The sequence below is a fragment of the Lepisosteus platostomus genome, chromosome 5 (genome assembly GCF_059453375.1).
Source record: "Lepisosteus platostomus isolate fLepPlt1 chromosome 5, fLepPlt1.hap1, whole genome shotgun sequence".
Lineage (NCBI taxonomy): Eukaryota > Metazoa > Chordata > Actinopteri > Semionotiformes > Lepisosteidae > Lepisosteus > Lepisosteus platostomus.
Genome location: NC_142615.1, coordinates 57976532 through 57990153, shown reverse-complemented (window position 1 = coordinate 57990153; position 13622 = coordinate 57976532). Strand labels below are relative to the sequence as shown.

General features: G+C 41.6%; 1 protein-coding gene, 1 non-coding gene and 1 pseudogene across 2 annotated transcripts in view; 1 reads left to right on the top strand and 2 right to left on the bottom strand.

Annotated features, from left to right (window-relative positions):
* The window catches only part of LOC148670204 (antigen WC1.1-like), a 217141-nt gene that overhangs the window by 157590 nt on the left and 45929 nt on the right, over nucleotides 1-13622 (bottom strand). The gene's annotated exons all lie outside the window — the stretch shown is intronic.
* LOC148670211 (5S ribosomal RNA) lies at nucleotides 2396-2504 on the top strand (annotated as a pseudogene).
* trnal-uaa (transfer RNA leucine (anticodon UAA)) lies at nucleotides 8902-8984 on the bottom strand. Its single transcript has one exon. It is a non-coding gene; the product is annotated as a tRNA-Leu (tRNA).

The window sequence follows — 13622 nt, the reverse complement described above, 5'->3', positions numbered from 1 at the left end:
CTTGATATCATTGCGTTTAACCAACGAAACAGGGCGAAAAATCAGTCACATGACTTTGGGGCAGAGTTTCGAAAGCTTAACCTATCAGCAACAAAGCGAAATTGACACGATAGGCTACCTCAAACTGTCATTTACACGACTGTGTATGTCGCTTAAGCCACTCCTATTTGGCATTTTAGTTATGGAGGCGAGAAGACGCCCCCCCCCCCCCCCCTCTGGGTGTCTGATTTGCCGCCATCTTTAACCGCTTCGTGTCCGAATGGTAGTAGCTATGCATACGAAATAAAGTTCATCCCAGCTACAAAACATATATTTTTGTGGTAAGAGGGAGCAAAACATCAGTAATTACTGCTATTAATTAGTGTACGATTTATAGTTGAAATCTGAGCCTAAATGTAAAGTTAAAATCTCGACAAAGCAATGTAGGAAATACAGAGAAAAGAAATCCTTTCTGACATCTAAAATCAGTTTCGATCAAGGTCTCTAAAACGAACAAGAAAAAGAGGATTTTCGGAGGGCAATTACGCTGTATTTATATAGGATAAGTGATTTATGAGCAATCTAATTTCTTGTTCGTTTAAAACAGTGAAATGTCAGCTGCAAAAGATCGCACCAGAAACAGCACTCTCTCTGCCTGTCATAGACGTTGTAGCAGCAATGCTTGTTAATAAGACATAATTAAGCGTTGGTATGCTCCTAAAGGAGGCCCCATCTCACCCTCCATCTCTGTGGTGCAGCCACAGAGAAAGAATTCATGCAGGCTGATTTAAGATGTTTTCTTTTGATAAGAAACAAGCTCCCAGACGGGGATGCAATTGGCTAAGCCTGGCTATCATGATCAGCCTGTCAGCTGGTTTGGTGTTCGTGCCGGGAAATTCCAAATCCAAACACAGTGGATAAGTAAACCCCATGTTCTACATTGCGTCTCGAGAATTCAATTGTACCTCAACACAAGTTGTTATCAATTTAATTCATGAGTAATGTATTTACTTCCGAGTTTAGAGTAACAGTGGGTAATAACACTGATTAGCGATTTGGTAACCGAACGATATATATTGACATATATTCTCTGTTGTGTATCTCTTTGTGTTTGAATCTCTTCGAGATTATATACCTTGTATATTGATAACCCTCACAGTAAGGTCTGCCGCTCGTATCCAGGCAGACTAATATATGTTTGGTGCACAGTTTATATTAATAAATGTATCCCGTGTATTGAACCCGTGTGTGTGCGTTGTTAGTTGTTCTGACGATTGATTTTCTAAAAGCCCCAACGAACAACCTCGTGATTACTGCTACAATTAATAATTGTCTCAGTAAACCCATCAAACCACTACAACATGCAGGTACATTCAGCTCCCGCGGGAACGAGTCATTTGTTATTTTCTTTTCAAGTGCAGGGAGCCGAGTAATCCTTTGCTTGTATCGTTTCTCCCCGGTGACTAGATCTCACCCTGCGACTCTCGACTGGGCTCACCCACGGCAGCCCAGCAGGTGTGAGCCTAGCCGGCACCCGGATGGGAGATTCCCCCCAGAAAAGCTCAGGTTGCTGCTGCTCCTGCAAGAGGTGTGACTGGGACCAGTAGGGAGCGCTCACCCTGCGGTCTGATTGGCTTTCTTATGCCCCAGCATCTTGATGGCGACACTCTGCTGCACAAACAGGCGCCGTCCTTCGGGGGAGGCGTAATACCGAGGTCCCGACCCTCCTTGGCCATTAAGAAATCCCAGGGCGTCTCTCAAAAAGAGACACCGGGGGTGTCACTCTGGTGTTAGTGTTCCCCTTTACCAATCAGTCGGGGTCTCCTCCTAATCCCCGTCTCATATGTAACAATCAATGACGAGGCCCCCCTGTCCCGCGATATTGTACTTGTCTCCTGGCCGCTGGCTGGCGCCGTGAGATATAGTTCTCACACAAGAGACCAGGGGCAGAGCGCGAACGCGGTCCCCCGCCCCCCACAAAGTGTGCGCTCCAGGTTCCCTCTCGGGGCTCTGCAACACAGCGGAAAGGCAGCGAGAAGGAGCCTCTTGCTCTGACGGTGCAAGGCCACAAGAGGGCGGAGGCGCCGCGCGCCCGTCCGACGTGTTGGACTAGTGCGCTTTATGTGCTGAAATAAACACGCGACAGCCAAGAAATGTTTTCAGAGTGCTGTGCACTGGAGGTTTTTGTCTTGTGAAGACTTGCCTTGTGCTCCTCCGAGCAGTTTGTTTGTTCTCCTCCAGTGCGGGACAAGCCAACACAAGGGAGCACATTCGTCAACATCCAGGTACGCAATGCGATTTGGAAAGAAGCTCCTTTCCAAAGAGTTGCACACGAACGATCCTTCAGTCCCGCTCGGGGGGCACGGAGCCCCAGCCACACACAGCTTCAAGTAGCGAGTCAGGTGCCACAGCTTTCGCTTGCGGCTACACCACCCTGAACGTGCCTGATCTTGGAAGATAAGCAGGGTTGGGCCTGGTTAGTACTTGGATAGGAGACTTTCTGGGATTACCAGGTGCTGCAAGCTTCTGCTCTCTCCCCCAGCAGGGGTCGACGTTGGTACCGTAGGCTCTGGGAGGAAAACCTGGAGGATGGAAAGGTGATCTATACAGATGCAGCCATTCAAAATGGGTGAGGTATTTTGTGGCATACCGCGACATGCCCACCGGGGCATCACGCATAACTATCCGGCGTCGCCTTGTAAAACCGCCAGGGGGAGCTTAACCTCTCATGTACAGCATTTGAGCCTTTAATTTTGAACTGTGTATTACAGCATGTTAATCATTAGTCATTAAAATGTTGGTATATTTTATGAAAGCAAGATTGCTCAGTTGGACAAAAGTACACAACCTACCTTTATCAGAAATATTTATGCATCAAAGCCTTTACTGAAAATATTACTAATAGTATTAATAATGGATGACTTTGGACAAGCTGTATACTCAAAGTATAATTTCTTTAGCACATTTGTACAAGCACTTGGAATCTGTCCAAGCCATACTTTGTCAGGCATTTTGTTTTACTTCAACGGGCATAAAAACTTCCTTGCTTTTAACAGGGCGTTTCATAATTTCTAACTACGAAAATGATTTAAAATGCGACACCTATCATGAAAAGAAAAAAATACACACCAGTATTCCATTTCTCCCTAAACATTGTAAGCTTCGAAGTCTTTAACTAACGTGATACCGGAGTCAACAAGCATACTTTTAGAATTTGATTAAAAGGGAATATAATATGGAATCGCGTATCTCAAGAATTTAATAACGGTATGATTATATCCGTGTACTGCGGCAGGGCTGTGTAGGGCTGTTTCGCCTGCCTGCTTATGCGAGCTGTCTTGTAGCCTACTGGTCTAGGTGCGTGACTCCCAACTGGTGTGTTGTGTGTTCAAATCCAGCTGGTGCTGGACCTTTCAGTTTTATTTATTTATTTTTTAATCGCGTAACATAAACATATTACCGTATGCAAACTGTACTGTATACAATATGTATATGTATATTTAATGTCTTAACTGTGCCCGTTTAAGTATTGAATATTCATATCTAATTTTACCACTGAAGGGAAATCTTAACATAAACATACAGTATATAGCTGGTCTCGGTACTTTAAAGAAAAAAATTAACACCAGTATTCCATTTCTCCCTAAACATTGTAAGCTTCGAATGAAACCACTAAATAAAGACATAAATATAGAAATCTTAAGATTTGTTTTATTTAATGTTGGTAGCAGGATGAACTGTCAGAGTGTATATTTTGTCGCAAAGTTGCTACAAGATGTTAACAGTGAAAAAGGTATTTAGAAATGAGTTATTTCAAGATGAATAAGAAAACATACACGAAACATGGTTTCATTATGACCAGAATCGGTCTTGAGATATTTTTAACTTGATTTATAGTATTTGAGAGGTATGTCTTAACACCGATACTACAGTGCGTAAATACTGCTCACGTATATATTTCTAGGTTTATATTATGCATTTCATACGGTCAAATTACTTTTGAGCAACTAATAAGAAGCACGAAACGGTATGCCCAGGGCGTACAGTATTATCAAATCCAGTGGCGCTGTGTGTTACTTTACTGAGTTCCATGTCACATGGTCTGTGATTGAAACCTGTAAAACCGGTTTAATTCGTCACAGCCAGCACTCTTCAGGTGTGAGGGTCTTCTGCTCAGAATGAAACGCTAAAATGTTTGTGTATATTCTAATGGTAGTGGGGGCAGGGTGTGTGGGAACAGGTTTGGTTGAAATTGCATTGGAGATCTATGTTCTTCACACCTGAAACATTTTCTCTGAAAGGATTTTCTTCGCAGTTTAACCGATCTTGTTACAGCATGTTACAGTTTACTATTATTAACCATATTAATTTTAAGTGCTTAATGTAAAATCTTGTAAAAATATATTTTCATTGTTCAAATATACATTAATATACATTAAGTCTGACTATCATATAATAAGTTAAATACAAAACTAAAGAAAAAATGGGGTTAAATATAATTCAAAATATTTTGCTAACAATGTTAACTGTTTATGAATAATAAAATGTATTAACTAAGGAGTAGGATGGCACAGTTGTTAGTATGTTTTTTGTTTTGTTTCTTTTTCATAAATACAACAGTAGTACCTGATGTCTCAGTGGCTTTCAAAATTAAATTATGCATGCAAACCTGTGAACTAGAAAGATAACTAAGATTTTAATACTAATTAAATGACAGCGGGCACTTTCCACCCCCTCTACATTCTCAGAGTAGAACAGACTAACCTTCTAATGAAAGACGGTCCACCCCTCACGGACAGGAAAAGTGCCCACAGGCACTTAAACTTAATATGGTCAGTAACAGTAAACAGTAACATGGTAAGAAGGAGCACGTACAAACGTTTTCGAAATAACCACATGTAAGACTCTGATGCTTAAAATGTTTAGGGAGAAAGTGGAATACTGGTGTGTATTTTTTCTTTAAACTACCAATACCAGCCATACACAGTCTGTAACGTAGGGATTTCTATATGTCTTTATTTAGTGGTTACATTAGTGACAAAGGCTAAACTTTTAGCTTCAGTAACGTGTACATATCTCCCCTTTTTATAAAACGACTTGGTTGAAAACTGTTCCAGAGCCACTGTTGTTTCATCAGTGAAAAGTACATCATGAAATGCCTCTCCCTGTTCAATCCACTGGAAACAAGAAAAGGAGCATAAAGCTTCTGATGGTCATAAACGATATTCATTTAGGAGCAGCATCAGAGGTATGTTTTTAACTGCACTGCATTGGAGAGAATACCATAGTGTGTTTTTTTTTTACTCCCTGGCGGAAACTGGCTTCCAGAAGAATCAGTATGGCTCAGAGATTAAATAAAACTTCACAGACATTTACGAAGAGCATAACGCGTGTACTGTATACACTGCAAGTACAACCCAACTCTCTGCAGGAGTGCTGGCTGTGATGAATTGAACCGGTTTCACGGGTATTTTCAAAGTAGGAGGTGAGATTTCCAGCGAAAGACACCCCCCCCCCCCTCAAAAACCCAGTAAATACAGTACTTACTAGTTAAAGGCTAGGCTCCCGACTACGGCGAAAGGAACCCTTTTTATTAGAAGACAATGAACATATTTTAGCCCTGAATGAATTAATAGCAAACATGGTTTACATAAAAGACATTTTTCCAAGAAAGTTTAGCCTTTGTCACTAATGAAACCACTAAATAAAGACATAAATATAAAAATCTTAAGATTTTTAAAATACATGACTTTGCTAAAATTTATTTGAAAATAAAAACAATTACAACGGCCAGGGGAGAGAGAGAGCAGGGGAGGGATGTTGGTTTTGCATAAGGGGCGGGGCTATGGAAATTAGGTCTGTTTGGGAATGTGTAGTTACATGTTCTGGCTGTTTGTGAATTATCGTTGTTGAGTATGGAGTGTTGAGGTATTGATTTTGTGTAATGCTTTATGTTGAAAATTGAGGTGGATTTTGTTTATGATAAACAGGATAAACTGGGATGGGAGGAAGGTTTGGTTTTGCATAAGGGGCGGGATTATGATAATTGGAGGACTTTGCGAGAGTAAAATGGTTTGATTATTTGATTTTGTATTGTGGTTGTTATCTATGTTTTTGGTTGGTATTATGTTTATATGGTTGTTTTTGTTGGTTGGTTGTTATTATGGTTATTAATAATACGGTCTATAGTTGAAATCTGAACCTAAATAAAAAGAAAAAGCAAGTGATTAGGTTTATGAGCAATCTAATTACTTATTCGTTTAAAAAGCTATATAAAATAAAGTTTATTATTAATTTGCTGGACAGAGCGTTGAACATTATTATGCATAAGACAAAGATAACGATCCTGATCAGTTTAGAAATCTATGTACGCTGTAAGGTTTTTACTTCTTAAACTTTTAAAATACACGTTTTGAATAGAAAGAAATCCTCTTCCTGGTACAGTATGTATAGCAAACCAGCACGTCTTTTTTCTCCAATCAGAGGGGTGTCAGATGGTGTCAGCCAATCATCATTCTGCGTTGGGTAGCAACGGGTGACTGTTCTCAGGCGGAAGATGTAAACAGCTTAATGTTCGTGTTAAATAATTTTTTTAAATTAAAATTCATTCTATACAGCAATCGCATATTTGGGTACCGTTTCATAAAACTTTCATGCTTAAAATGTTTAGGGAGAAATGGAAGACTGGTGTGTATTTTTTCTTTAAACTACCAAGACCAGCCATACACAGTACAGTTTACATACATACAGTAATGTTTATGTTCCTAAATTAATATCGTTTATGACCTTCAGATGCGTTATGCTCCTCTTCTTTTTATGCTCAGCTACTAAAATTTCCCTTTAGTGGTAAAATCCATATAAATATTCAAAACTAAGCGGATTAAAATGTGCACAGTAAAGACATTAAATGATTAAATCTTTGCACTACCAACCAATGCACCACGAGTACCCCTGTCGGTCATTTTGGCCAGCCAATCACTTGCCCTGCGGTACCCTCCGGTGCCCCGCGGTGGCTTGTGGGTAGGTTACTGTACCGCGGGTTTTTACCGCGCATTTTGAATGGCTGCATCTGTAGGCTTCAGTTTGGAAAAGTGCGCTCTTCAGAAGCTACAGAAACCGCTAATGGTTACATAACACTTAATGCAAAAGCAACGTTCGGGTTTGAAAAAGAATATTACTTGCTATGAATACAAACACTGTTACAGCAGGTGTGTTAGGGCTATTTTAGCTTAGATCATCAATTCATCTTACATTTCTTCTCCATCTATATCAACAGCGTCATCGCTACTGAGCGCTAAAGGCAGGTCCTGGCAATACAATCTTCTTTAGAAAACATTTTTAAAACTATTTCCACTACCATACGTAAAGTAAAAGATTCCGATTGCACGCAACTAATAAATTATCTTTTCCAGGGACGTTGTAGCTAGATGCAAATTACAATCGAAAATATCAGTATCAGCTTTAATATTTTCTTTTGGATCCACAGGACGATCAGCATGAGCCATCAAAGAGCCTGTAGCAGCAAGAAGTTTAAAAGCGCACAAGTGATCTGTCTTTGGTCAAAGGAATTGCTGGAGCAGTAGGACACAGAGCAATATCTAGCAGCTGTAGACGATGTTCAGGGAAAAGATAATTCTGTTTTCAGCACAGGGAGTGAGAATGAGCTCAGTCCGGCTCCCAGCAGAATCCATTCTGGTTTGGTTACTGTCACTGTGCGTCTGAGGCTCTTTGGATCGCAACGTGAAAAAAAAAGAACAAAAAACATTTGCTCACATCTTGTGATTTCCACGAGAGGAAGAGAAGATATCACTTTAAAAAAAATCAGAACTGAAGATTTGGATCCGGGACCTCATACTTGTCAAATGATTAAAATAATAATTATGAAAATATCAGGTTGTGTTTCTGCAACATATCGTGCACAGTATGCCATTTTTTTAAAAAAATACAGTAGATTGTACTTAATAAAAATGTACAATTCACCGCTGGTATAAACAGATGTGTGCTGTGTTTGCCTTTGTAAGCATTTGTTTAAAAAATAAGTTCACAATATGATAGAAAAACACAGAAAGCACAAACGTAATAATATAATGATACAAAATCAATACCAAATCATAAAGCCAATTAAGTACCTATCCTTTGAAAACAGTGACATTTGTATCTACTTTTGAATTACAAATCAGACAGCGTAGTCCCTTAATTCAAAGATAAGATATTTGCCAAAACAAGACAACCAGATGTTAGCTGAATTCGGAACAAGAGCCTCTGCTTCATCGTTTATTGAGCTTTTGATCAACGTCTGAGTGAAAAAGATTCGCTATTTTAACTATTTGATTAAAGTTCACAAAAGCACCTTTCTTCGAGCTGGAGTCAAAACTGCGACTTAAGGATTCCTAACTGTTTCTAATACAGTCAACCGCGCTACCAACTGAGCTATCGAAAGGATTTAAAACGCTCCTCTCTGGCACATATTGCCCAATGTAGTGAAATATTCCGGGTACTTAAATTCCAGTTCGACATCAAGTTTCCAACTCGTTTCCTTAGTCTTGTTTACTTTGAATTTGAGCCACAAACCAGGATTCTACTGTATAATCTTCCGGGGATGTTACAAAATGTTTGATGGGGCGTCAATCATTACAGGCGGAAATTCACTCCTTTTTTTTTCTCGAGGCATCATATTAAATGATCCATTTCATTTGGATCAAGAAGAGGATCAACATGAGAAATAGAACAAACTGTTTGATTCTGTCTTTATTGGGAGCTGTATCACAGCTAATGCATGTAAAGCCTTCAGTATGCGATAGTGAGAGCTCAGTTATGCCAGGGAGTGGGAGTGAAGAGAACTGAACTGAAATTTAGTAAATTCATATTTAAATAGAGTGTAAATCATCAAAGTGTTCTGTCACTTAAAGCTTATTATAACACTACCAGAAGTGGGGATTGAACCCACTTGGACATTTGTCCATTAGCTCTTAAGTCCAACGCCTTAACCACTTGGCCATCCTGGTCTACAGCGAGATGCTCTTCAGTTGTTTAACATTTAAATATGATTCAACAATTAAAAAAAATTAAACCACGAAACCTCTTAGAGTTGCGAGAATACTTCTTTGTGTATAAAATACATTGTGAATGCTTTCTCAGCCTTTACTTTTTCGTTTTTATGACATTTTTTTGACCGAGCACGAATATTCTTTTGTCCATATCTTCCCAATGGAAGCACAGAACGCCGTCAAACCAAATGCATTTTAAAGACCAAGACTTGTGGATATTTCCACAGCCTCTACATCAAACTATCAGTGGGCTAATTATCTTTTTTTAAACCTCCGGTTTTTCATCGATGCGTAATTACGCACTTACTGGAACCCAGAGGACCGCTGTGTACAGACGTTCACAACGCGAGAAATACTGTTCAATACGGCTTCGTGCGAATAACCCGCCTATGACCATAGGAAGCAGAACAGTGCAGTCTCCAATTACCCAGACTGTAAGCACAGAAATAAAGCTTTGTTTGATTTCTGAAACCCTTCCTTTACGCCCTGTTTTCATTCAGGTAAGGATCAACTATATTGACAATACTACTGACAGCAGGAAGATTAAAATATTCTTTACTCAGCAGCTTATTAAAAACAGCTCCCATGATGTTCAAACCGATTTTTTACACAGAACACTGACACAGCTTTGCGTTCTGAATCTCTTTTTCTCGTGCTTTTATTTAATATGGCACAATGCACTGGGATAGGGGTATTCTGTTCACAAACCAATAGCATTTAAATCACAGCACCCACAATGCTGCAAGTAAGTGTTTTGCACACTAAGCAGGTCTTCTGACTTTTCCCAGCTTTGTGTTGGGTTGTGGAACCTTTATTTTTTATGATTTTCTGAAGATAACACTACAGGTATACACTGGGATAGGTGGGTCTTTTTCATGGCTCAATAGTAATTCAAATACAACAGCCACACTGCTGAAACCATATGTTTTACACACCAGACAGGGCCCCTAACCTCATACAACCTTGCTGTGGCTGTGGCCTCTTTCTTTATTTTTTTATGATTTTCTGAAAGTAACACTACAGGTAATACACTGGGACAGGTGGGTCTTCTTCATGGCTCAATAGTGTAGTGGTTTGATGGGTTTACTGAGACAATTATTAATTGTAACAGTAATCACGAGGTTGTTCGTTGTAGCTTTTAGAAAATCAATCGTCAGAACAACTAACAACGCACACACACGGGTTCAATACACGAGATACATTTATTAATATAAATTGTGCACCAAAGATATACTAGTCTGCCTGGATACGAGCGGCAGACCTTACTGTGAGGGTTATCAATATACAAGGTATATAATCTTGAAGAGATGCAAACACAAAGAGAGACACAACAGAGAATATATGTCAATATATATCGTTCGGTTATCAAATCGCTAATCAGTGTTATTACCCACTGTTACTCTAAACTCGGAAGTAAATACATTACTCATGAATTAAATTGATAACAACTTGTTTTGAGGTACAATTGAATTCTCGAGACACAATGTAGAACATGGGGTTTACTTATCCACAGTGTATGGATTTGGAATTTCCCGGCACGAACACCAAACCAGCTGACAGTCTCTGTTGCAGCCTCTGTTGCAGCGGTTGTCCAATGGGCGTTGTGTCGGCGTCCTCTGGCTACCGGCCAACCAGTCAAGGTGCAGCTCGGAATAGGACGGGCGGAGGAATCTGACTGCGGCGCGCAGGGCAGTCGTTGCTCCGAGGGGATCTACCAGGAGTCCGGCTGGCTAGTAGAAAGTCTCTATGCACAGAGTGTGACCGCGAGTCCTCACAAGTCACTCTTTTGCCCGGGAAGAAGCTGGTTCGTTCCCGGTCCAGCGCTGCTTCTGAATAAGCTATTCAGGTTGTCGACGAGGGTCCAACTGTAGGCTGCCGTTGATCAAGCGGAGCATTCACGTCGGTAGAATTCTGAGTACGTACGGGATCCTCGGCCTCGCGCTTAGAACAAAGTCCAAGTCCTTTTGCAGACAACAGCAGTTGTCACGTGATTGTCTCTGAGGATGCGCGAAAATGGCCAAGGAGAGCCCCGATCTGAGCTTGCGCTCCCTTTTTGACCAAGACCCAGATGTGTGCTGATTGGTTGAGAGTTTGGCGGGCATTGGAGACCCACATGGTATTACCACGCCCTGCCAGTCCCTGATTGGTTGGTCAAGATGAGATATAATTCACTTACTCTTGACACTTAGGAATGCAGTCCAGATGTCCATTCGGCACTCCCTAGACTGATAGGCGCCAACGGATGACCATTGATCATGATACCCAGGCTTAGCTAAGTGCATCCCCGTCTGGGAGCTTGTTCCTTATCAAAAGAAAACATCTTAAATCAGCCTGCATGAATACTTTCTCTGTGGCTGCACCACAGAGATGGAGGGTGAGATGGGGCCTCCTTTAGGACAGCATACCAACGCTTAATTCTGTCTTATTAACAAGCATTGCCGCTACAATAGCAATTCAAATACAACAGCACACTGCTGAAACCATATGTTTTACACACCAGACAGGCCCCCTAACCTCATACAACCTTGCTGTGGCTGTGACCCCTTTCTTTATTTTTTTATGATTTTCTGAAGGTAACACTACAGGTAATACATTGGGATAGGTGGGTCTTCTTCATGGCTCAATAGCAATTCAAATACAACAGCCACACTGCTGAAACCATATGTTTTACACACCAGACAGACCCCCTAACCTTATACAACCTTGCTGTGGCAGCGGCCCCTTTATTCATTTTTTTATGATGTTTTCAATATGGCACCATTAGACAGGCGGTACATGGTGATAGGAGGGTGCTATTCACGAGTCAATTGCTCTTCAAGCACAACAGCCACAGTGCTGCAACCAGGTGTTTTACACATCAGACAGCTCCCCTAACCTTATACAACCTTGCTTTGAGTTGTGGAACATTTCTTTATTTTTTAATGATTTTTTTACTGTAATCAAGTGTTGTGCTCATTAATAATAATAATAATAATAATAATTGCTTACACTTATATAGCGCTTTTCTGAACACTCCACTCAAAGCGCTTTACAGGTAATGGGGACTCCCCTCCACCACCACCAATGTGCAGCATCCACCTGGATGATGTGACGGGAGCCATAGTGCGCCAGAACACTCACCACTATCAGTGAGGAGGAGAAAAGAGAAATGTAGCCAATTCAAAGAGGGGGATTATTAGGAGGCCATGATTGGTAAGGGCCAATGGGGAAATTTGGCCAGGACGCCGGGGTTACACCCCTACTCTTTTCAAGAAACGCCATGGGATTTATAATGACCACAGAGAGTCAGGACCTCAGTTTTACATCTCATTCAAAGGAAAGCGCCTGTTTACAGTATAGTGTCCCTGTCACTATACTGGGGGCATTAGGACCCACATGGACCGCAGGGTGAGCGCCCCCTGCTGGCCCCACTAGCACCTCTTCCTGCAGGAACCTTAGTTTTCCCCAGGAGGTCTACCATCCAGGTACTGACCAGGCTCCCACCTGCTTAGCTTCAGTGGGTTGCCAGTTGTGAGTTGCAGGGTGATATGGCTGCTGGCCATAATCAGCAGCCTTCAGTACTGAAGCAGGTGTGAGCCTGGTCAGTACCTGGATGGGAGACCTCCTGGGAAAAACTAAGGTTGCTGCTGGAAGAGGTGCTAGTGGGGCCAGCACCACCATTAGGCAGGCCACCTGACCTTTCACAGTCATGCTTTGTTGTGTGAAACTTTAATTATCTTTTTAGGATTTTTTGAACACGGCAACTTCCACCGAGATGGGTGGGGGGTGTCGGGGTGCTCTTCAATAGCTTTTTCATCTATACACACAAACGGATGTAACCAAGACACTCAGAACCTGTCACGCAGGGGCTGACTGCTGAGGATAGGGATCCAATGCGGTGCCCTTGGTAGGGTTGGCGTGAGACGCAGGCGTAGTCGGAGTAAACAGGCAGGGGTCCGAGTCCGGGAAGGCGTATGTCGAAGAAAACTCAGTCTTCACTAAGGTTGGGAGATTGTCAACAGATCTTTAATACAATCAGCTGAAGGGGAGATTATCACAGAGAAAGGGTTTCCCCTAGCACTCAAGACATGCTCACTGGACTGAAGTTATACTTTCCTTTTTTATACATTAAAAGTAGGCAATACTTTAACATATCAAAGGAACATACAGGGAAAGGGGCAGTGTCAGAAGTCAAACAAACAGGACAGGGGGGTTCCATTTGGCATCCTACAATCTGTTTCAATTTTCTCTGGTTGAATGGGTGTGAGGAATCACAGGCTTTAGTTTGCACCTAAAACAGTGGTCTTAGGTGCGAACAGAAAACCTTTCCCACACATAGTTACTGTCCTGACCTTTTGACTCGGTCTTCCACACGTAGCACAGGCGTAGGCACAGAATCGACAGGCGAAAGTGTAGTCGAGGGACTGGCAGGGGTCGGAGACCGGGAAGGCGTAGAAGTTGCGTCGGTGTGGATTCAGAAGGCAGAGGCGTAAACGAAGAGACAGGCTGGGGTCAGGATCCGAAAAAGCGTAAAACAGGCGAAGGTACAAAATCGAGTGGCTAAAGCGGTAGTCGGAAAAGCGGGGTCGAGGTCCAGGGGAGAAGTCGTAGTAAGGC